General features: G+C 29.9%; 1 protein-coding gene across 1 annotated transcript in view; it reads right to left on the bottom strand.

Moving 5' to 3' along the window:
- Window positions 1-26,067, bottom strand: part of LOC103309113 (muscle-specific homeobox protein tinman-like) — a 50,985-nt gene that overhangs the window by 16,259 nt on the left and 8,659 nt on the right. The gene's annotated exons all lie outside the window — the stretch shown is intronic.

Below are 26,067 nucleotides of genomic sequence, written 5' to 3' on the forward strand. Positions count from 1 at the left end.
GTCTGTGTACACGATAAAGAGTCGAAATAATCCTACGATTTTCAACTTAAGTATCTTGTTCGATCAGAAAGTGAATATCGTTGGTGCATTGGGGATTTGTGCATTTAAATTTCCCAGTAATTTTCAAAAGCGCCGGGAAAAACAAAAGAAAAATTAAGGAAAAACGGGAATTTTTACGCAAAATCGATTTTTCACAAAATTGAATTTGGTTTTTGGTGTAACTTCAAAACGAATGACTGTAGATACATGAAATTTTCACTGGTTGTTTATATTAGCATTTTCTAAACACCATAACATTTTCAAAATATTTTGACTTATTTTGAGCTCTTTACGGACATAGTCAGTTTTCATTTTTTTTTTAGTTTTTTTTCTTAAAATATCAATAAAATTTTATTTGTTGATTAAAAAAGCTTGAAAATTTAATAAAAGGCTCCTAGTATATTGTTTCAAAAGCAGATGAAAAATATTAAAAATCCTTAGTCACAGTTTTTTTTTTTATAAGCATTTAAAGTTCAAAAATTGACAAAATATGAAAAATCACGAAAATTTGCAAATTATTTCGAGTTAAGAATTCGTAAAAATTTTTCTTTTTAAATCTAAGATTTCAAAATGTAATACAAGATTCCTTATAAGATTATCTACCTTTATTGTTACAATATCAGTTGAAAAATATTAAAAATACATATGCACAATTTTTTTTATAAGCATTTAATGATCGAATTTTGACAAAATTAAATTTTAATTTGAATAATTATTTTGTAGTTAAAAATTTATAAAATGTTCAACTTTTGTATCTAAGAATTGAAAACCAAATTGTTACCGAAAAATCTAAAAAATACATAATCACAGTTTATTTTTATAGTCATTTTAAGTACAAATTTGTACGAAATTACATATTAAAAACCTAGAATAACTATTTTAGTTATTTTGTTGTGATTGTATAATATTATTCTTGGGTATACTTGAAACTTCTAAAGTATACTATTATATATCTATGATAGTATCACGGGTTTGATGTTGATGTATAACGCGTTATAAGTACCTAATGGATATTGTGATATGATTAATTTGGAATTTATTATAGATACCTATTATTGGTCAATTTTTTTTTTAATACCATAGATAAGTATATAACCCTATACCTAGACTGACATACCGTCTCCGCTCAGAATCGTTTTTCTTATACAGTGATATTATATCATTGAATTCAAATTTAATACTATCCATTATACAGTGACCCACTTGTAACCTACTGTCCACTTACCCACCTTTTATAGTTTTTACTCAATAATATACATTTATTAGCATTTTATAATTTGTAAGAATTGTCCGAGTTTAATAAGTAGGTACTTAATAAAATAAATATTACATAGGTAGTATACTTATTTAGTTACATTATATTTTATGTAAACCCATTATTTAATGTATTTTGCTATTAGTAGATAGAGTTTAATCAGGTACTCAGAAACTACTTGTTTATATTTAGATGTTTCAGCATTTTTAAAAATAATCATCGGACTAAACAAATTACAATAAAATAGGGAAGTTCTCATTTGAAAAAAAATACTAATTATCACCACATGACAATTCTTAAATGTTAAAAATTTTTTAAGCAATTCGTATAGTATTTAAAAGAACATACACATTTGAATAAGTGCATTATTAAAGGATAAATTGGAGATGACCCTGCTTGGTGAGTCATTAAGGGCATAGAGTTATTATATGTATATTATATATTTATAAAATATATTTTAATAAACAAACATAATGCAGCTTGTATGCCTATGTGTAGGGTCGGCGTACGAAAAGCCTACGAAAAGGTTACGAAAAAAAGAACAAGTCAATTTATATAAGCACTAAATATAGACACCCGATAGACTTGACCTGAACTCGTTTTTAACGCTCTTATTATATAATATTTATTGCACACGGTTTGTGCGTCTCAGTATTTATATTTAAAAAAAAAATCAACACCGGTTGCGTGCTTATAGAGTTCCCTGTTGCAGCAAGTGTAAATATCTGCCAAGTCACCGAAAACTGTACGACGACAATACCACGACCACCCGGTATATGCAGTGTATGCAATAGGTCTGGCCCAACAGGTGACGCGACCTTTATTAATGAACGTCGTGTAATATTTTGACAGGCGATATTTTTGTACACCGCAGCCACGCATACATATAGTATAATATATATATATTTGTGTGTGTGTGAGATATTCTCCATGTACATGTGTAATATATATATATATATACACTTAGGTCACGGACGACGCATTTTCTCAGACAATAATATTATATATAGCACTTTAGTTTCCTCCTCCCGAGGGAATTAATTGTACAATTTTCAAAACAGTCCCGCTGCAGCAACAATTGTTCGCTGCTGCAGATAACCATGCAATATTATATTATTATAGCCGGTATAATAATAATACGCGCATGTAAACGCGTGAACGATCGTGGCACAACCCTGACGAACGAAAATTCCATTCGGTGGACGAACAAAACGGCTCGAAAATATCACACCCTATGTACCTATATATATTATTATACGTATACATCACGAGTGCAGGGCAAACCATGAACTGGTTGTATACAGATATTTTTAGTAGATATAGGGTAGAGTACCTGTACATATTACAATTAATGATTATACTGAACGATGGAACACCATAAGCAGAGGTCACGTGGTTTTTATTTGCTTTTTGGTATGAAAATATTGTGCGTTGCCGTAAATACATCATGTTTGGTGTTTTAAAATGGACCTCCTATATTATTAGAACAATACATCTAAATAATTTTCCTTCAATTTTGAGTAAAATTCAAAATCTTATTATTCTAAAGATAATATTTGTATTTAATTCCATTGGGAATAGCTGAATATAGGGACTATTATTATTTATTTATACATCCGTGTATTATAAAATAATACAAAATATATGATAATATAATACCTAACAAATTAATTTAGTTCAGGGTAGTCCAATCCACGGCCCTTTGAAGTCTTATTTTTGGCCCCCTATACCCCTAAAAGACTTATATTAAAAAATAACTTTTTTCAGAAAAAAAATAAGAATTACTATAAGTAATTCGTAGTTATACGTGCAATGAGCAACGTCTATAACCATGACTAAATTCAGCTCGCTTATTAGTACCTATGTATGAAGGTATCGTGTTTGTATAGTAGCCACAGCGAATCCGAATTCTTGTGGTAAGAGATGTTTTTCTTTTGGCGACCCCAAGTGTATTTATGAAAGTCTAAATTGGCCCGCCAACAATAATAGGTTGGACCACCCCATAGGTTGGACCTTTTTTTAGATAAAAAAAAATTGAATAATGACATCATCAAACATGAATCATCAGGTAGTTAAAATTTTTATAACACGTCTTGTTATGTTAGTCATTAAATATGTCCATAGAAAATATATTTTTGAAATATATTATCGATGAAAAACCAATTTGGTCTTGGTTTTATTTGGAATCTAAAATAAAAATAAGGACATAATGATATGAGAACTAGTATCTATAATTAAAAAAGTTTACTGTGGTTAAATTATTTAATCTTATTAATTTGATATGATAATTTATCCCCATTAAGTACCTAATTTAGTTATGGCTATTAAAATAATCTACAATTTTGTATTATAAATACTCGTAATAGTTTAGTGATGCTACTTAAAGGTAGCCAACCAAAGTACTCATTAACTTGATTAATATAGTGCTGGAGTATTATTGGCTAACGTTGACAGCAATAAATTGATCTATATTGTCTACCAATAAACTATCAACTGTTATAAATTATAATAGTCATAATAATATAATATACAAAACATAAAACGTTAGTACTTTAGTCATTCTTCGTAAATTACAATAGAAGGAACCAGTCATTCAATCTTAACTGATTATGTCTCAAGAAAATATAATCACTAATTGGCCATTCACTATATTATATTTTTTGTAAGGCAATAATTTAAAAAACATTAAGTATAAACGTTACTACATAAATATCAAATGTTTGGTTAGTAAGTAATCTGTATTTAGACATCTGTATAGGTATCTGTGATATACAAAAACAATTATTTAAGGCATATATTCCAAAGAAATAGGACAAGTAGGCAAGTAAAAATTTCAATATACCTATATGTAGTTAAGTATTAATATGCAACGTGTGAATATCACAATAAAAGCTTAGATATATAAAAATGAAACAAAATATTATGTATTAATCTTACAATAATATTTCATTAAAATATTTTAAAAATTAATTTAAAGTTATTACCAAAATATTTTATCATTAGCTCTAGCTTACAGAATATAATAGTATAACGCTTAACCAATAGATTATTATTAAATTAAAGTAAATGCGGTTGAGCGTTTTTTTTTTTTTTTAATTTTTAAATCGATTATTAAAATACATTTTTACAATTTGTACTAGGGTACACAATAAGTAAAATGTTTAGCTGTATAATTATGAGAAGGCGCTTCATAAGCTCTGATGTGTCAGTGATTTAATAGGTCTCTGGGCCAGTTGCGTTTGAGGCATCTTGGAGGATTTCCTGCAGGAAGATGGTTGAAGTGAAGTTGAGCGATGAGGCTATTGGGATGATCAGCCGTTTTGGAATGAGGCTAGTGTAGACTGTGGCAGCTGTTTGTTCGAAAGTAGCGATTTTTAGTGCGTTGTGAAGACTGACTTTGGTAACGTACCAATAGAGGCATTGAAAGTCATTCGTTGGCAAATGACTTGGAAATCTTGGATAGTTCTTGTGTCCGGAGAACGATTCACCGATTCCATATGACCATATAGGTTGAAGTAAGCTTTTGTATAACAGCAGGGGTGGATCCAGAGTTAGGAAACTGTGGCTCAGGATATTTCAAAGGGCCACTTATTAAAACCAGAGTTGAAATCTATACTTGTGTACTAGGTATATAAAACAAAAAAATTAATTTATACTGTATGTGTGTTTATTCGAGGGTCCAAGTGTCCAAGTGTCCAACTACCCAAGATCTGAAAAGAGGCCAATTTGATCAGAAAATATTAATTGTGGATCAGCTGACCTCCTGAACCCCCCTTAGATCCGCCCATGAGTAGACGATTAGAGGTGTTCATTTTTGATTTCAGGAGTGGTCTTAGAGTATATAGGCGGCTGTTCAGTTGTTTGCGTTTATTTTTAAGGTGTGGACCCCATGCGAAATGTTTGAGCTTTATAATATTTATTAATTATTGTTTGATTCTTGATAATGTTTAAGAGAAAATAATAAATATTATTTATTTATACTTTTAAACATGATTTAAATGGTGGTACGGTACCTAGTACTTACCTATATTATTTTAATATTACTTAATTACTAAAAGTACCAGGTACCTATATAGGTAGTTACTTATTACCTATTACTATGTGTAATTACATCTATAAATACTAAGCTTTAGTTTCTTATATCTGATAAAAAAAAAAAAATCAGTAGCACGTTATAACTTATAACAATATAATACAATAACTTCACGATCATGTCATAACGTAAATTATAAATTTGTCACGTTCGGATCGTCATAAGACCATATTATTATTTATTACCACCCTGTATTATATATGTGAGTTGTATACCATTATACGTTTATGTTAATATATAATATATAACCATGTTGATCTAATAGATACGTAATATTATATAGCCAGTAGTCACTAGTCATTATACCTATATAATATAATATATATAGATAAAATATATACTCGCGAGCGCATGAAGGTGGGCTGCTGCAGTTGATGTTTGTGCGCGCATATTTCATATTTCATGTATTATGTATATATAAATATATAATAAGGCTTGAGTAGCCTTCTGAAGAAAAAAAATAACAGATTGACAGCAGATTAAGTTGTTTTTTATCCTACATTCGGTCTCGTTTGATTTTAATTATTGTGTTATGATATGTGATTTCAACATTCAAATTCCAGCGCGCGCGCGTTTTTTTAGTACATACTATAATGCATTACGTCATTATGTCATCCCTTACGCATGTTTATTATTTTCAGACCGAAATCGTTAATAGTTAGGGTACCGCACACATATTTGCGGTGGACCGTATAGAAAACCTAAAACCACACGAAGAAAATGCCAGCAATCGGAAAAACCGAGTGAATCATATGTACTATATATATTATAATTTATCGTTTTGAGTCTAACGCAGTCTCATTTCTAATTATTGTCTATCTATATTGCAGGTATCTATTGAGTATATTAGCTAAAGCCCTAAAGGTATTCACCGTCCGATCGTTTAACACTGTCTGAATCGTCGTATCGGTTTCGTGTATTATACACACACACAAACTTATACATATGAAATATATAGTTTCGAAATATCGTTTGGTGTGTAGTAGGCCATAGCCACATATTAAAATAATATAATATAAAAATAATATAATATTATGTATATAGTCCTTAGCGCGCGCGGTGAAACGTGGCGCCTGTAATCGACGCTGACAGTGAGTTTTAAAAGAGAAAAAAAAGAATACCACAGCAGCAACGACGGCGGCGTCAATAATTTCACGTTTATAATATATTATTATATATATATATATACGTTGTATACGTATAATAAATAATAATATATACGATAATAATATTAATAAACCGGCCAAGCGTACCACCTATGTTTATCTCCTCTTCGGCGTCGTCGTGGTTTTTTTTTACACCGCGTCCGTTTTTGGATAACATTTTTTCTCGTATCTATTCAGAATATGTATAATATAATATAAGTATATATATATATATATATATATATATATATATATAAATACGTACTCACACGGCAGCGGAGAACCGACACGGCTTCTAGAGAGCTCTCCCATTCAACCTTATCTGAACTGTCCAAAGTCTTCTGGTCCACGCAACGTGAATGACACACACCAGCACGCGCAGAGCGCACGTTCCCAGGCCTTATATTTATAATATATACAGTATACACCCGTGTGGCTTGTACATCGGTTGAGTTTTATAATATTTTTCATTTTTTTTTTTATTATTTCTCCCGAACGGTCGCGATGTCGTATATTATACATAATATAATATACCTATACTTTATACCTACAACCTACTACGCACACGGTCTGAGACGAGTTTAAAACGTATATTACAATATTATAATGCACACGTCAAACATTCGTATCGGAAACCAGTTTGTCCGATCGTATTTGGATCGCAGTTGTGAAGTTGTATATATATACATAACATCACATTCGTATGGAGGAGCGCACATGACGACCACTATAATATAAGATATATGTATGATATATCATATTATTTAGGTGCCCAATGCCCATAGGCCATAGTATACACATATATAATAATATGTACACAAGACGCGCTTATACGTCACTTATAATACTGCTAACGACAGTGGCGACGGTGCAGGCGGTGAACGGTATATTATACGCAATTAGTATAAACCTACACGGATATGAGGATATAATAGGTTATCTATAGATAATATTGTGCCCAGTGCTCATAGCCATTGAGGCTTTGATAACTTTTTGTGGTACGATGAAGCTTTATATATATATAGGTGTCGACGTATAAAGGCAGGGTCGACTGTTTTAACAGTGCCGATTGATCACCGCTGGAGCATTTTCGTTTTATATATTTGTACCAAGTCACGAGCGCAATTAGTACAAATGTATAGGTACATTGGTACAATATACATACATATAGCTAGTATTATACAGCATACACTATAAATAAATGCGAAAATATGAATATTTAAATATGTTTATGTGTTTATAGCCAATAGCTATATTGTATAGGTATTAAGTAGGTACCTATACGGATATATACTTGGCATAAGCTCTGTACTTTTGATAACATCACGGCGACAGCCATATGTAATATTAAGGAAGTTATGTATATATGAGTGACTGGTATTTTGGTCACCGCCGATCGTTGTGTGGTTGAGGTTTGGATTTTATTATTATTTTTTTTTTTATGTTTAAAACTGGTTTGCGTGGCACGTATAGAAATAAAGAAAAAATTACGTGTTAAACGACAAACGCGAGTGCGGCGATCATGTGAACCGTGTTTAATTTACACGGAGTACCACTTAACGTTTATATCATTTTTCTCCCTAGTTCGGGTACGGGTTATTACCGACGACGACGAAATATAACAAGGGCGAGCTTGTTGTGTATGCCTTCGCGCCGATCAAGTTCCAGAACGCCTATAAGAAAGCGTTTATATATATTATATATATATGAATGCACTCAAAATTCGTGTAGATATATTTTATATCTACATATGTTTAACGATATGCACAAAAACAGTGTGTACTGAGGTTTTTGATAGTTTCGATACTGTAATATACAGGTGGTGGTCAAGAGGCAGTCGCCCACCGTGTTTTCTCATTTTCCTGTGTAAAGGCGAATACGGTGGATCACTATTTATACATCTAAATGGCTTTATGATATATATTACTTTCTAGTAAAAGGTGTGCAAAGATTAATAGATAATTAATGTTCCTATAAATGTACGCGTAATATATAAATTATTAATTGAATTATATCAATATCAACCATTAAGGGTATTCGATACCGACCGTTTTTTACGGAGTTGAATATAGGCAATTTTCACTGTGTGTGTGTTCTAGTGTGTATGAGGGTCGTGTAAATGTGTGCGTAGTAAGTGATAATTAGTGGGGGTGTATAAAATAAATAACGGAGCGCTCCCACACGTGCACGTCAATATGTTAATAATGAATTACACAAATATTAATAATTTTGTTTTTTTTTTTGTCAAAAGTATTAATAGGTAATGCTTATAAGCTAGACAAAACTGCATAATTTTGAACTGTCGAATTTTAATGCTTAAAAAATAACTTTTTTACTTGATTTGTCCATAAGTAATAGATCGAGGTTTTTTTTTATAGTCCTAAAATCAAAAACTTTATAAATATAAAAAAAAAACAGTTTTTAATTTTAAATTTCCCGACCTTTAATAACTGAAAGAAAAAATGCCCCGATGAATTGCTAGAGTCGGTAGTAGAATAAACAACAATTTCCGAGCAGTTTTCAGAAATAAAATCCTATCACCCAGTTGTCTCGCTTTTTGGTCACTGGCATTACTACATTTTTACATCGGTATCCACTCTAGTTACGAGTATATTACCTACATCATATATCTAATTCATAATAGTGACAATTCTAAATAGGTATTTAAAATGGCGCTAGAATAGCCATTGCAATAATTAAAGCCTGACAAACCAATCGAAAACACATAATAACTCGTAAAAAAATCTAACCTGTACCTACCAATCGTACACTCCGAAAAACGGCTTTCGGATTTCATAGTTTCATTACATTTTCTGAGTTTTATAACACGAAGATACGATATATCATATATCATAAACTTATACTGTTGTCTGTAAATACAACAATGGAAGTGGTGAATATACTGGAGTTTACGCATACACCACTTTAGTACGTAATACCTATTGGTATACCTATAGCTATTGGTACCTATTAAAGGTATACCTTTTGTAGAATCGTGTAACTTCCGTTTATTAACCGTTTATTATAGGTAGGTAATGGCATTTAATGTTATCTATAAATAACACATTTGGAATATGATCAACTGATCAGTGATCAAGTATACTTGAAATAATTTGTCTAGCCTATGGATTAAATGTATAACTTAAACTATTATATTTATTATTGGCGAAGTATTTTTAAGTTTATTTTTTGCAACTTTAAATTTCTATCAATTCGTTTGAATTTTGTATTTTTTTATTAAAAATTATTATCGTATGTAACAATAGTGGCAATACGCGTGACCAACGCTGCGGCATGCTAGAACTAACCAACTGTGTTATATTATACTATTATACCTACAATATACAAGTGTATACATAAATATATATAATGTATATATATATTAGGTAAGGTTATGATGGTATGTCACACACGACGTACCTGTAATACATACCGTATATACCTATCTATTATACTATATAGCTATTATTTAGCAACCGAAAATGCGGTTATAATATACAGGGACAAATTTTTGACACGAGACACTTAGTTTTTTTTTTTATTAATTAATAAAAGCATTTGAAGTCTTGATAACGACCACGCTCCTATTATATCAAAACTTTAGATACCTACTCGTAATCGCTATATTTCCTAGACATAATCCATAATCCAACCATAATACGTAATTCACAGAAAAATAATCGGCTTCAGTAAATTAAATTTGAAAAATAAGTGGTCATAAAATAATTTTAAAAAACGGTAAAACCTGAGGACCCTCTATCTATTATCTATATAGTTTTAATTTTATAAATTATGATTAAAAGTCCTTAAAATTGTATAAAAAAGCAACGATCGTGGTTTGTAATGAGATAGATTTAGAAAGAAAGAAACGTGTCATGAAAATAAAAAAACATTACCCCATATCTACGGTATCAACATGTGCGTGCGTTTATTATGAGGCAGCGGCAAAATAATATTCATGCGGATATACTTGCTACTATTATAATATTATACGATGCGTGTACCTACCTACCTACCTATAATAATAACAATAATAATAATAATAATAATAATAATAAAATAATGAACATAAAATATACTGTACGGCGTATATACATACTACCATGACTGCACTTGTACTGCACCTGACAGGCCGACCGGCCACCAGCACTGACTGCCTGTCAGATGTCGGTGACCGATAACGAAACTCCACTACGAAGGCTACACACGACGTGAGAGTATGGGCTAATGCTCGAAATAAGTCCACTTATTGTCTGTCAGTTCGATCCAAGGTAAGGGAAGGGGGACGTCTGGTGGCGTTAATTTTTTATATTTAAAGAATTTTACATTATTATTAACGTTCTCGTGCGCCTCGTCCAAAATGTCGCGGTTTAATGTTTATCGTGTGGTTTATGTATTATACAATTACGAGTATTACATAGTATTACTTATTAGTACATAGTAACGCGTATAATGTGTACGTAGGATTATCTTTTGGATAATACATTAATTTCATTTAATATTTACACGATAAAACGATAATAATGTGGATTGATGATAGGGTTTTTGTAGAAAAATGTAATTACTCGCGATGCAATTTCTTCATGTGATTTGATTCATGCATAAATAACCATAACTTCCTGTCACCCGATCACGATAACCCGTGGTGGAACGCAATCACTCACATTCAACTATTCAAGACGAACGTGTAAGTGAGATTGTTATAGCCCCACAGATACTGTAACGGACCCCGATGTCATACAAGAGTGGTGATAGAATTCTAGAAATAAAACGATCTATATATAAATTATAAGGGAGTTGTATAACAGTTATAAATATATGTTTTTGGTCTTGGTAATAATTTCAGATTAAATAGAAATTGGGGATATTTCTTTAGCGTTTTTTGCTATAATTTTTTTCAATGACAATAATAATGTACCTAGGTAGTAATAATCGGTATTCAATTTCCAGTCTATTCTGTGAAGACTTTTGGAGCTTTTTTTACTATTACAAGAATTGAGGACTAAAATAATGTACAACAAATTATATAATACAATTGTGAAACCGTGTAATCACTATTTATTTCTCAAAGGATAGAAAACACCCAACAACAATCGATAACGACTACCTACTGAAGTGTGTATTTATGAGATACAGAAAATAAAGCTAGAGTTCTCGAGCATTGTAATTCATTGATGCATATGTATTTAAACTAAATATGCGTATGTAAAAAGTGGCCACTGCGTCAATTCCGCACCACTGATTATAATCACGGATCATACATATTATTATATTAATATACCTAGATAATTAATATCGGTGAGAGTATATTATAAATTATATAACTGTTAAATTCGGATTTGCGTCCATTATATTACATTATTTTATTATTATTATACAGTGACGATACATGTTTTTTTGGATCAGATACGCGCTTGGGACACGATAATATTATGTAAAATATTATATTTTGTCCTTTTAAATTCCTTGACACCCTCGGGCTCTCCCGCACGTCGATTTATACTGAACAAACACACGTACTATTTAGTCGCCAAACTGGTTCGTTGTCGATTTTTAATGGCAATGCAAATTAAAATTACAAATCATACGTACAAGAATATTTATGATACACGGCGATGTAATCGTGGATACCCGCCATGCCTGGAATTCGTGAATCGAAATAATTATCAAAACGCATGATTAATGCCTCACGAGTATTAAGATGCTATTAATATGATACTATCGTCTATCATAATTATTGTCAGTAGTTTATATTATATTACAACTTGTTAACGATTCTGGTTTATTACTTTATTGTACTTTATTCTCAATCATAACTCGGTTATTAGTTATTACTTATGACTATTTTTTACGATATACTTAGTATTTCTTACTGATAATCGCATGCAATATATAATAATTTTATTATAATACTCTCAATGATTCAAATACGGGAGGTATTTCATAAACATATCCATCCATAGTTCCCCCACCCATTTACCACTTAAATAAAAAAAATTTTAATATTTAAAATGTATTTTATAGAATGAACTAAGTTTGAATAATATTATATAGCATTATGAATTATAATGAAAAATATAAAATAAAAATATAAAATAAAAAATAATAAATATAAATATAAAATATAAAACTATATATATCCTAATTTCCTAATTTCCTAATTTCCTAATTTCACCTATATTATTCAATATACAACTAAATGACATTAAAAACTTTCCCTTAAAAAGTACCTTAGTTTGCTATGCCGATGATACAGTTTTAATTTGCTCAGGAAATACTTGGGAAGAGTTGTTTAAAACTATAACGGAAGATCTAAAAATCATAGAACAATGGCTTATAATAAATAACCTATTTTTAAACTACGATAAAACTGTTATTTTATTACATTCGTGGAAAACTAATACGTTACCAACCAAAAAAGACTTCATACTACACAAGGATACATGCTATACCTACGATACAAAATGCCAATGTAAGAAAATAAACATCGTGAATAACTTCAATTATTTGGGTATAAAAATGTGCTCAGACATGAAATGGAATGATCAAATAAATTCATTAACACAAAAAACCAGAAAAATGATTTACATAATGAGAGAATTTCGAGACATCCTAAATAAGAAAGACTTAAGATTAATTTGCTTGGCACTGATTGAACCAATAATCTCTTATGGAGTAATAGGCTGGGGAGGATCTGATAACGCTCTCTCTAGATTTCAAACTACTCAAAATACACTAATTAAGATCTCCTTAAGTAAAGAAAACACATACCATACAAAACAACTATATAAAGACCTTAATGTTCTAAATATCAAAAAACTATATGTTAAATCAGCAGTCCTTTTCTTAAAAATACATGATGTCCCATTACCCCTGAATCATAATGTTGATACCAGGTTCGCTAAAAATAAAAATACCCAATGCAATGGCCTCATAAAACAGGCACAAGAAAACAATATAAATTCGTCGGTACAAAAATATTAAATTTAATACCAAAACACCTACACGCATTAACTTTACATAGGTTTAATATAGACTTTAAGAAATGGCTTCTATATGAATTCAACACTGACCTATTATTATAACTTACCTTTTTTAATTGTTTGTCAAATTTATATTTTATTATTCAATTACTATTTTTATACTTCTTATTATTTATACTCTAATTATTAGAATTTTTCAGGATTATATATCATATATTTTTTATTTACGTTTAGTTTTAATGTTTCACTAGATGATATACACATATTTTACTTAGTCTTATATAATTAATAATTTTTATAAAACAATCAACATGTAAATTATACACTACTAATGATTACACTCATGTACACATAATAACTCCTGGGCCTCCACACGAGAATACTCAGTGAGGCCCAGTATTCTTATCTTGAGAAATAAATTAATAATAATAATAATAATATATATACAGTGGATTCTGCCTAATGGGGGCATGGGTTAATATGGGCATATGGACAAAATGGTCCCAATTCCAATGTATACTAACTAACCAATTTCGGTTTATAATATGGCCAACCGCTTAACGAGTTTGGTCCCGACGTGTCCACATTAATAGAGGAATCCACTGTATATAAACATTTTCTATAGTGTACTTTATCATATATTGTAATAAGTAATTAGTAGGTATAATACGGTAGATTCATTTTATATGTATCAAAACAAGGCTGATATTATATATAGGTGATAATTAATATTATATTATAGTTATTAACTTATAGGTTAATTCCTAAGATATACGCATGATATGTACAGTAAAATAGTACGTATAACACTTAGATATAATTATTACATTCCCGATATCAGTAAAAAAAAATGAAGAAAAAACAACAATATACGCGTCTAAATAGGTAGTGTTAAAACAATCGCCAATGTATGTATAATAGCATTTCCCAGTTCAGCAGCGTTTGTTCGGTGCTAAAAGCACTTTACTGTTGGTTATCGAATAGCGCTTATTATATACATATAATATCATAAAAATATACATATATATATATGTAAGTCTATCCCTCTCGGGAAGGTTTTTCGCGCGACTTACGTCTTGTTTATGCTGTTCGGTGAGTGCGGTTGAGGGGGTAGCAAGAAGAGTATGGAGGGTTATATGCAAGGTGGCGGCCGTCCACAGTCAATTTGGTTAATGGTATACGCGCGCGATATACCAGGGAGGATAAAAGTCGGAACCGGTGATGGTGTGCAGAGGGTCTCGTTCTCGGGTTGTCGACTCGAGTTTCCCGCCACCGTACCTCCATACCTCCAGTGTTGTATGACGTGAGAAGCGCGAAGTGGGGCGAGTGGGGTGGTGAGGATTTAGGGGCGACGTCCTGTTTATATACATGCACGATTTCCCTTTTAATATAATATGTATATATTGTATAATATATGTACATGAATACATGAGCGTCCGCCACTCATGTAACGTCAGGAAAAAATGCAGGACAAAGAAGAGAAAAAAATTAAAGAAAAATCTTACTTCTGATACCATATATACCTATATTATTCAAACATACCCTCTGAACTTTTAGTTGTAAATGCACATTATAGTATGTAATTTATAGAAGTATATGTTTCAAGTAAATTTATTAGTTTTTTCAGACACTAATGAGTTTTATAGGTCGTATTCATGTTTTTTTTTTAATAAAACAAAACGATGATAAGCGATATATTATGATACAACTTCAAATTGTATAAAAAGAAATAAAATTACAAAGAATTTTAAATTGTTATCTTATAAAAATATTTTTTTAGTTTAGCACGTGTTAAAAGTAGGTACTTACGTGATATATTTCATTAATTCATTTAATTTTAGCTTTCTTTCGTAGCATTATTTCGTAGTAACATAGTATGTTATTTAATTTTACGAGTTAATTAAATGTTACCGTGTACAATATTATATAATATCGCTGGATACATGCTAGGTATTTTATTTTCGTTATTATTTTATTCTAATGAATTATTTACCCAGCCAGGTCCGATTAATACCAGTAATCACTTTTAACTACAAATTCAGCTTTCAAAAACATTTCTACATTAAAAAAAAAAAAACACCACACATGCTTTAGTATAAAATATAAGCATCAAATAATAATTGGTTTAAATTTTCTAAATATTTTATATTACTTACTTACTTCTTATAGGGGATTTTCAATACAATATTACAATGTAAATGTTACGTTACAGTTCAATAAACTTATTATATATCGCTGTATCAGCTGTAGGTAAAATCCTAACCAAGATACTCCAGACGAAACGAGGTTCACTATTACCAGAATTTTGCATTATGCATATTAGGTAACTGCATTTTTTTTTTCTTAATTAGAGACATATAGTATGTCATCAAATGAAATTAGATTTTAGAATATTAATACCACGTATAGCTGTGTATCTTAGTATCGGTTAATATACTGAAGAGATGAGACACGTGTAATAATGATTTTTATTTAGCTTGACTGCTCGAGTATATTTACACTCTAGATATATTACTTATCTATATTGGATAAGCAGATATTTACAAACTATATTCATACAGTTCTCCTACAGTCCTATTATTATTTATATAGTCTGGAGCCCAAAAAGCATTTGGAAAATTATAGGTACTTAATATCTGAAAAATATTATCGCTGTTAAAGTTTTTTTTTAATAAATATAGAAACCTCTGTACATAAGCAAAATATCAATCGTATATACAGATTGTGACACCAAGATTTTGCATATTTTAGTACTATTTCAATGTAAACTTGTCATATATTTGCCGTGCGCATCACTTCGCAGTGCGTGTTCGTTTATGACCTACAGCTGTTCGCAGAGGTATTTGCTTTAACCTAACCTACTATATAGCTTAATATAGGATAGCGTTAGTTCAGCTGTACGTCATCCGAATGTATATATTTATAGGTTCCTATATAGTATATAGTGTACCTTATCCGACGCAAAGTTCTGACACAAGACGGATCACTTTCTTTTGGTACGAAGTTTCTATGTGTATAATATAATATATTGTATGCTATATTGTATTATACATTTGACCGTAACACAATACTATGTGAGATTTCTATAACAACGATAGGGTATGTAGGTACCTCCTATAATATATTATATATATATATTTTTATTCTATGCCACGGCGATGAATTCGGCGATTCGGACATCTCTACAATAATTTAGGTAGTATAATATAATATATTATATTTATATATGTGTATAAATCTATAATCTATATGGTATACAAAATAGAGATTTCAAAATCCCGTGCTACTTACATATAGGTGCATACCTACCCTTTATATGAGACTTTCTAGCGTATAATATATGTAACATACAAGTAGTGTAAAAACCTGCACTTACCTATATGCGACCCAACGCGATATCGACTCCAAGACAGGTTGCGTGCCACCCCCGCTAAAACGCAGTGTGTATTAATGGTGGATTTTCATTTTTTTTTTACTAGGTGAAAGTACAATAAAATCCGCGCGTTTATACATATATATATCAATTCGTAGTTGTGCACGGTGTGATAAGAGAGACCTCTAAACCGGGGACTATGTAATTACTGTCCGATGACTAAAAATGATATTATTTATATACGAGCGTACAACAGCTATAGGTCAGTACACGAGGGTGAAAACAAAAATTAAAAACGTTGCGTTCGAATTTTCGAGTAAAAAAACAGAGTGGCCATGTAGTTGTATGTATATATATTATAATGCACCGTATAATATGGCGTGCGGTGCTCACGATTCTATTTTTTTTTTCCATTCACGAAACGGACAATCGGCGGACGTCATTGTTGCAGTGCGGTGTTTCTAATTAAAACACGTATAATTATTTAATGTTCCGTTCGAATAATAAATAACAGCCCCACAATTTTTGAACGACTTCTTACAAATTATTAACCATGGTAATTATATACAATTATTAAGAACAAAGGTAGGTACGCAAAAATCATGCTAATTATTAGTATTGAAAACAAACTATTTTCTGTCGGATTTGATATTAAAATAATAAAATATAATAATATGTACACTCGGTTTTCAACAAATTGTTAATAAACATTTAACCATATATTGAATTGATAATGAATTTTAATCTCATTTATAGTATTTTATAGTATTATAGTAATTGTATAATACTTGTAGGTGTAAAATATAAGCCACATATGTAACACAAAGTTAAAAATATGCTATGATGTATTATTTCTAGAAACACCTAGTTATATCATTATGGTATTTATGTTATACCTACTGTAATAAAATAATTTCTAGTCCTGGTAATTTATATACCTATATTAAGTTTATATTTATATTTTCTAACAAATATGTTCCATCACTTAGATTTAAATCCGAATATATTGATGTATTAGAAGTGAAACGAATAAGTGTTTTATATCCTAGCTGATTTTTAGTGTATTACTTATATCTAGTGAATAGTATGTTTATGTTGTCATACAAACTCATGTATTTTATACATGACATGGAATTTAAACTCGCCACTTTGTTTCAATAAATTATCTGAAAGAAAAAGACTCTTGATAATGATAGGTATAATATAGTAATAAAGTAGTTCTTATCAATAACAGCCCGTCCTTTTTAACATAATATATAGTATAAGAAGTATTTATTGCAATTATTTCAAAAACATGAATACCATTAAATAATGAATAGTATACTTATGACGGTATTGCCTACGTATTTTAAATATTGGGATTATCTACATTATACAATGATGATTTAGTAACGGTTTGTCAGGACGTATAACTCAAAATTGCGTTGCATTTATACATGTCATAATCCAGTCACTGAATTCCAGTGAATAGTATATCATAAATTATAAAATATTATTGTAGTATAGGTACTGAGAACTTTATGTACGTTGTTCATTCTTAGTTCTTAGTCAAATCTGTATTAAATTGCATAGTCGTTAAGTAGTACCTACTGGCATTATAACACTGGATGTCTGTCAATGTATATATAACCTAGTAAATATATAATATTAATATATTATTCACGCTTAAGCTTTGTATAATAACAGACGTATTGCACACCCACCCACACATCTATATTGACGTTTAAAATTAAATCGAATTGTTTTGACAGCGGACTATGATAATTTATATTGTGTTCGTCCTGATAAAAACAATATGTGAAACGTAAAAAATTACGCCATTTCATTGTGAAAATCGGCTCACGTCATTTACATAAATAGTCGCCGATGCCGCCGCCTGCTGCAGTATACACATCATAATAATATATTGGTGTGTATAAATATATATACATTGTATACACGTCTTATACAGCAGGTATGCCAGTGGAATAACTCGTGACAAGTGGTGGAAGAGGAGGATAACGATGATGATGGAAACGCAGGGGAAAAAATCGTCTGTACAATGATTATAACAATATTATATTATATCCGCGAGAATGTCCCGCCGAGAACGGGCTCGGAGCTCTCCGCGATCCGACTCACGCAAGAGGCCTCATAGTAGCCTATTACAGCTATATATACGGTATTATATATATAATAATATATAAATATAATATAGCAGCGGACGTGTCACGTGGTGCGACATTCTTTTCCTACAGCACTACAATAAGCCACAAAGGTATAAGATATTTATTATTATAATATAGTATTATACGGCGGCCGGCGGGTATCGAAAATATTTTCATTATTATTATTTGTTATAATAATACGTCTAAGTGTATGTTTTTTTTATGTTGGTCACACACATAGGTATACACGTGTACACCGGGTGATCAGAATTATTTCATGTTAGAAAAATAGGGTAAAAATGTATATCAGCTATTCGATATCAACGAAATAACTACAATGTTTGTAACACTGTATCACTTAGCTCATATAGCCTATAGCCCGTATATTATAATAATATTAAAATATATACAGTTGTAAAAGGTGAGAGGAAACGTGTTTTTGAAAAATGCTGTGAGTCAACAATATTATGACATAATAAACCTATGATATCTCTTTATTACTCGAATTTTAAATGTGGTGTTTCTCACTTAATTTCCGAAATTACGATGAAAGTACCATCATGGCGTCATAATAGAATAATATATTATAATACAGAGGCCCACTGGATAGGGTTAATGAAAAAGGTTCCCACGTTAATAAGTAAAAGAATAAAGTATATTTATATCGAATTCTTAAATGGTGTCTATAATAGTACTTTTTCCGAGGAACAAAATACTTAATAATATTATTATTTAATTCATTTACACAAGTATACTTATTTATTTCTTTAAAAATATAAAAATTAAAAAAAATAATAACAAATGTAGTGATCTCCAATGGCCATAATTCCAAGGGCTATTTTAATAAAAAAAATAAAATAATAGTAATATAATCATTACCATTTAACTATACAAATGCTATATGTATATATTTTTTTAATAAAAGTACTTATGAAAAAAAGATGTAAGTACACAAACATTATGAAGTATTATGACCAATCTAATACCGGATAAACCAATAGTTTTAGAACCCTTTAAAAGTTTGAAATAATAGGAGGCCCTGGATATAAAATTAACATAATTAATGTCATAAATATAATGGTTATATTATGTACCACGCGCAGATGACTATTTAATGAATAATAAAATTATGTTTATGGATTATTTAGACAGACAAACAGCCAAAGATTTATTATTAACCTTATATTATGTTGTACTTATAAATAATTTTGTTTTCTACTAAAATAAATAAGTACCTATTTTTTTAAGGGGTCCAAAATTTTCTTTCACATCTGTGCCACCAGAGTTAATGATTTAGCGCATTATACCAATCTGTAACTTAAACAAGTTACAACATTGCATAAAATTGTATTTTTGAAACAATCTATACATATAAAATCCAAATACCACTGACTCACTCATCTCTGTAACTCAAAAACTACACAACGTACGAACTTGAAATTTGGAATAGAGGTTCTTCACATATTTTCACCGTGCATAAAGAAAGTATTTTCAAAAATGTTGCGTTTTAGTGGAGTAATTAACAATTATAATTAATTACCGGCAATACGTAAATACAGCGGCCCGCGGGTTTCCAGCTACCTGCAACCTATCCTTTTTGTCCGAAGGTCAACGATAAGAATTGTTTCGAGAAGTCTATCGATAAAAATAATGGCATGCTACACGCGTACACCAATACTCCAATTATATTTTAAACGATAAAATGCACACCGATTACATAAACCAATACATATACAAATTTTATTGATCTAGATACGCAATAAAAAAGGAGTTTCTGATATTCGATTTTTAATGAGGTGGTAAAACAGGGATTTTAAGATTCACGGTGGAAATCGAAACTTTTTTTTTGTTTATTAATGGTTGCCTTTAGTTGAAAGTTATATAATATGAGAATTATTTCACAAAGCTAGGTACAATTACGCCGGTTTTTCCACAAAAATAAATAAAATAACCCCCCAAAATGTATTAATAAATAAATATTAAATACTCCTAAAAATCTTGAATGATGAACTATGACTTCAATACTATTTTAGGTACACTGTATACACATTTTTTTCAACTACAAAGTTGTACTAATGTAGGCTACCTATATTTTATCTCCCTTCTCAATGTGTCCGCAATCTACCACAGGTAGATTGCCTACCTGATAATATACTGTTCGCATTACCATAAGCGAAACTCACGGGCAACGCCACGCGGGATGGCTAAAAATTAAAATATAATATGATTTTGCTTCCATACCTATGTGGAGCGTTTTACACCCAAAAGGAGTTAATTAATCACAATTTTTTTCCCGGGCAACCCCGGGTTATTCAGCTAGTATTTAATATTTAATAGTCATTAAATTATTGTACAATATAAGAAATTAACATATTATGTACTATCGAATAGTTTATTCGTAATATAGAAACATCAGATTCGTATACGGAGTTAAATGTACACATAAATTAACATTGAAAGCCGTGGTCTCAAAAAAAATTTCATAAAACAGAAAATTTCGTTAAATGAATTTTCGTTATAACATTTTTCATTTTAATATTATTGACCCCACCAAAAAAAAAATTAAGCTTAGTTACCTACGCCACAGATACAATGTTACACAAAAATGTAATTGTATCAAAATTCTCATCATAATATGTGTTACCGTCTTAAAAACAAACTGACCATAATGCACAATAATATTTGATATTTATATTACTTACGTTATAATAGAATCGTAAACAACAGACAAAGGTATATTTTGGTAAAATCGATGTTTAAATTAGCCATCAGGCAATAAGTAGTAATGTATGTTATCCTGAATGTACTAAAATCCGTCATACTTCATACAGCACGTGTAACGTAATTATCTCACAATCAAGGTTTTCCTAAGATTTTCTAAACCTATACCTAGTACTCACATATGAAAATATAAGTGAATACCTAGAATAAATTATAGTTTCTATAATTAATGAACGTTAGAGGTATGTAAAAATGTCTATCCGTACCAGAGACCTGTATATAATATATTATATATGTTACGAGCAATTTAGAAAATCGGTTATTCCAACAAATGCCTGGGCAATGTATAGAATGCCCCGATTTTTTACATTGCTTGTAACATTATAATATACCTACGACTTATAGTTCGGTGGCTTGGTGCAAGAAGGGCCAATGTCATATTTGACAATGTTTAGGAATTTGAAATATAAAATTGGCAAATTTTTAAAATTTACATAAAAATCTTATATTTTATGTTGAAACTCTAAAAATGCTGTTACTTAATTACATTTGTTTTTATTTTATTGTAGGTATGACTCTCATTTTGTTTATAAGTATAAATATATACGTTTTAGTTTGACATCCCCCCCCCAGAAAAAATAATAAAATTACTTTGGAAATTTAAAATTAACAATTTTTAATAATTAAAGAATTTGACTTTTTTATGAAAACCTAATAATAATATTCAATTGAGCATAATGTTAGTGACGTCTACATTTATAAACTTTATCAATTGATTTCGAAATGGCCAATGTTTTGGCTATAGATAATAATATGTGGCCAATGTCGACATAATATAGGCCGATAATAAATCAATTATTATTTTATGGGTTATTGTCAAAAAGACCAATGTTAAATCTAATTTGTTCATACAGCATAAAAGACATTTTAAAACAAGTAACATAAGCAAATTTTAATGATATTGGTCAAATGATCTCAATTTTGTCAAAATGTGACATTGGACCTTCTTGCACCAAGCCACAGAGTTCATTCTATAACTCTTACAGTTGACGTATCGTCGGGCCAGAGATGATCAAGACTCGTTTCACCACAATACATAACCCCCGTGAACTTGGCAGCACAACATTAGCAGACATCAATCCAATAAATCCATCAAATTTGTTGGTGGATTTTTGGATATTGTTGGATAACTTACTTTGCGCTGCCAAGTTCACAGGGGTCTATACATAACATAATAGTAAGTATAATACACATTAATTGCGAACGGTGAAGCACAAATAGTTTGTTATAAATCATATAATCTATCAGATTTTTGTAATACACTGCATAGCATTAACTATTATTTACAATATTTGTATACACTCTCGTGTACGCAAAAATAAAAAAGCAAAAATTAAACGAAAAAAGTGTTATCGAGAATTGAACGATGGAGGACGGGCGTAAAACAGCCACAACACCGTTTTATAAAGGTGCTATAAAAATACTCCCTGATTGCCGATTGGGCAATTCATGTTATGGATCAATAAATATTATACAGGTTACCGTTAAGTTGAATATTCTAACTCGATTAACTTATAAACTTAGGGTTACAGTGTTTATCAATACCCAATGTAAAACAACTGTAACCGATATCAAATTGAAAAATACCGAGATTACTAAAACCACCTAAAATGTCGTAAAAGCGCCTTGATCCAGGTTTCTTTACTGTAACTCGTATAGATTTTTACCTATATATATGTAACATGTAGCGGCGAATGCTAACTATGAAGTATGGCCCATACTTATAAGTATGGACAATATTGGACATGCTCATTTGTCAGAATGTATTATAGTTCCTAATAATACACATTTATCCTAAATATTAAAAAAAAAAGATTTTACGTATAATTTATTAATGAATTTTATTTTATTTATAATTAGGTAATTAATAAAATTAGTTTTTATTTATAATAACATTTTAGCGTATAAGTACTATTATAGATCTAAAGTGTTATTACCTATAGAATTGTGGCCAATAGTCGATAATAATCAAATTGGGTTGAATAGGGTGTTAATTGATAAAACCTCCTCGGATATAGGACGTTTCAATCTTTATTTATATATTATATTTTATTACTATGGTTCATCATGGTATGTATACCACCAATGATTCTATGATAAAGTAGGGCTATTTAAATATTATATGCTTTTATTTACTTCTATAGTTATTAATTATTATTAATCTGTAATATTAGTTTACAAAATTCACAATTGATTATTATGTAGAAAGTATATTACGTTCGAATGTTCGATAGCGCTTGAGTGAGAGATTTACCCGTTGGTCATACCACACTCCATGAACAATATTTAACATATTAATAATTAATTAATTAATTAATGTAAAAAATATTGTAATAAAATAATTTTACTTTTGTATTTTACAGTTTCACTGCAGTCGAATACTGCGTAATAATACTATTAGGTAACAATGCTAAACTAAAAAAAAATAATAAAATATTATAAATTTGTAATTTTATTAAAAAATTGATTATTTTCATGTATACAAATTATTCAAAACAATTTGATATTTTTTATTTTTTCAATATGATATTTTTTCACTGGACCAAACGTACTTTGCCCATACAATTTATTAATTACAATTTTCTACTCTGACATGATGTTAAAAGTTAAAACTTAAAAGACTGAAATTATCGTGATATCGCGTATACCTACGTATGTTATGACAGCCATATGTATTCATTCTTATATAGATACCTACTCATATTAAAGCCAATCATGTAGCACAATGAATACGAAATATAATTTATGTATTATTAAGACTTAACCCAAACACATTAAACAACCTAACCCTGCAAGGTCCATCACTCTGTATTCAAGACATTTTGTACGTCATAGTTAATAATATATTATACTGTTCTGTACCATTTGAAACACCAAGTGCCCCACAATGATTTCCTATATATTACGTATACGTATACGTTTATTGTATACAATAAGTGGCGATGTCATCACTCCGTTATACTCCCGTACCGTAGTTGTAAATTAATAGATCTATATGATTCATCATGGTATGATGCTATATACTATTATGTACAATATCATCGCGTTACAATGAATGGTACATTCATAGTTCATACAATCCATTTATATCAGACTACGCGCTTTAATGTAGTACCTACCTACCAACTAAACGTGTACGCGTCAATCGCAATAACAGCGTCGCATAATATAATAATAATATAATATTGGTAGATACGGTATATATTGTAGATGGCAGTTGTAGGGGTGGTCATCGCTTAATGCGTTTTATAAATAGTAAAATTGTATTGACGTCTATGATGATATTATATATATATATATAAAGGGAAATACGAAATACGTGTACGTGTATACCATATACCTAGTATGCACGGGACATAATATTATATATGCGTATCGTATTACACTGGCGACCGTTTTGTATGTGTTTAGCTGCCGATAAGTTATTTTACCGTGAAATGGATATTTGATTGCGTAAAGTCCGACCCTCTGTGTAGAGATATACCTACAATATATACACAACACATATATGTAGGTTATACGTAATATACTATAATATGTATTATGTATATTATTATAATAGTCATCGTGCGTCTAGAGGATAAGAACATAATAGGAGTATATATAGGACTATAATAAAAAATTATAGGATATTATAGTACCTATATACGGCTATACATTGCAATCCCCTTCTCTTTATTCATAGAATCAGTTACGTTTAATTCTATATTTTTTAATCAAAATTCTGATCGTATAATTTTCACAGTTTTTTCTATTTTTTTACAAATATTTGTAATTATATATACATTCATACTATAATAAATTAAATATTTTTTAAAGAGGATTTACATACGCTCTCTTTGCAATAGATCCAAAAATGTATCTTAGAAATTTTCAAAACGGAAAAACTCTAAAAACCGTGAAGAATAGTAAAAATAAACTATGAAATTTACACGGAGGTAATTCGTTTTAAACTTTTAAAAATAAACTGTTGTCCATATCCTCTTACCGTGCGGTAATTTCAAAGAAAATATTCTAGGGACTTCAAAAGTCGACGGATTATTATTATTTTTTAATTATAAATAGATCTTGCAGATACATCTATGTATTCCCTAATTATCTTAAGATATTAAAAATCAATATAATCAACTATTTTATCTATTTAAAAAAAAAAATTTTGTATACAATATGTATAGGTGTACTGCTTGAGTATATTAAATCTCTTTCGTTGTTCACATATTATGTCACATACAATATATTATGCATGTAATT

This window comes from Acyrthosiphon pisum, chromosome A1 (genome assembly GCF_005508785.2).
Source record: "Acyrthosiphon pisum isolate AL4f chromosome A1, pea_aphid_22Mar2018_4r6ur, whole genome shotgun sequence".
NCBI lineage: Eukaryota > Metazoa > Arthropoda > Insecta > Hemiptera > Aphididae > Acyrthosiphon > Acyrthosiphon pisum.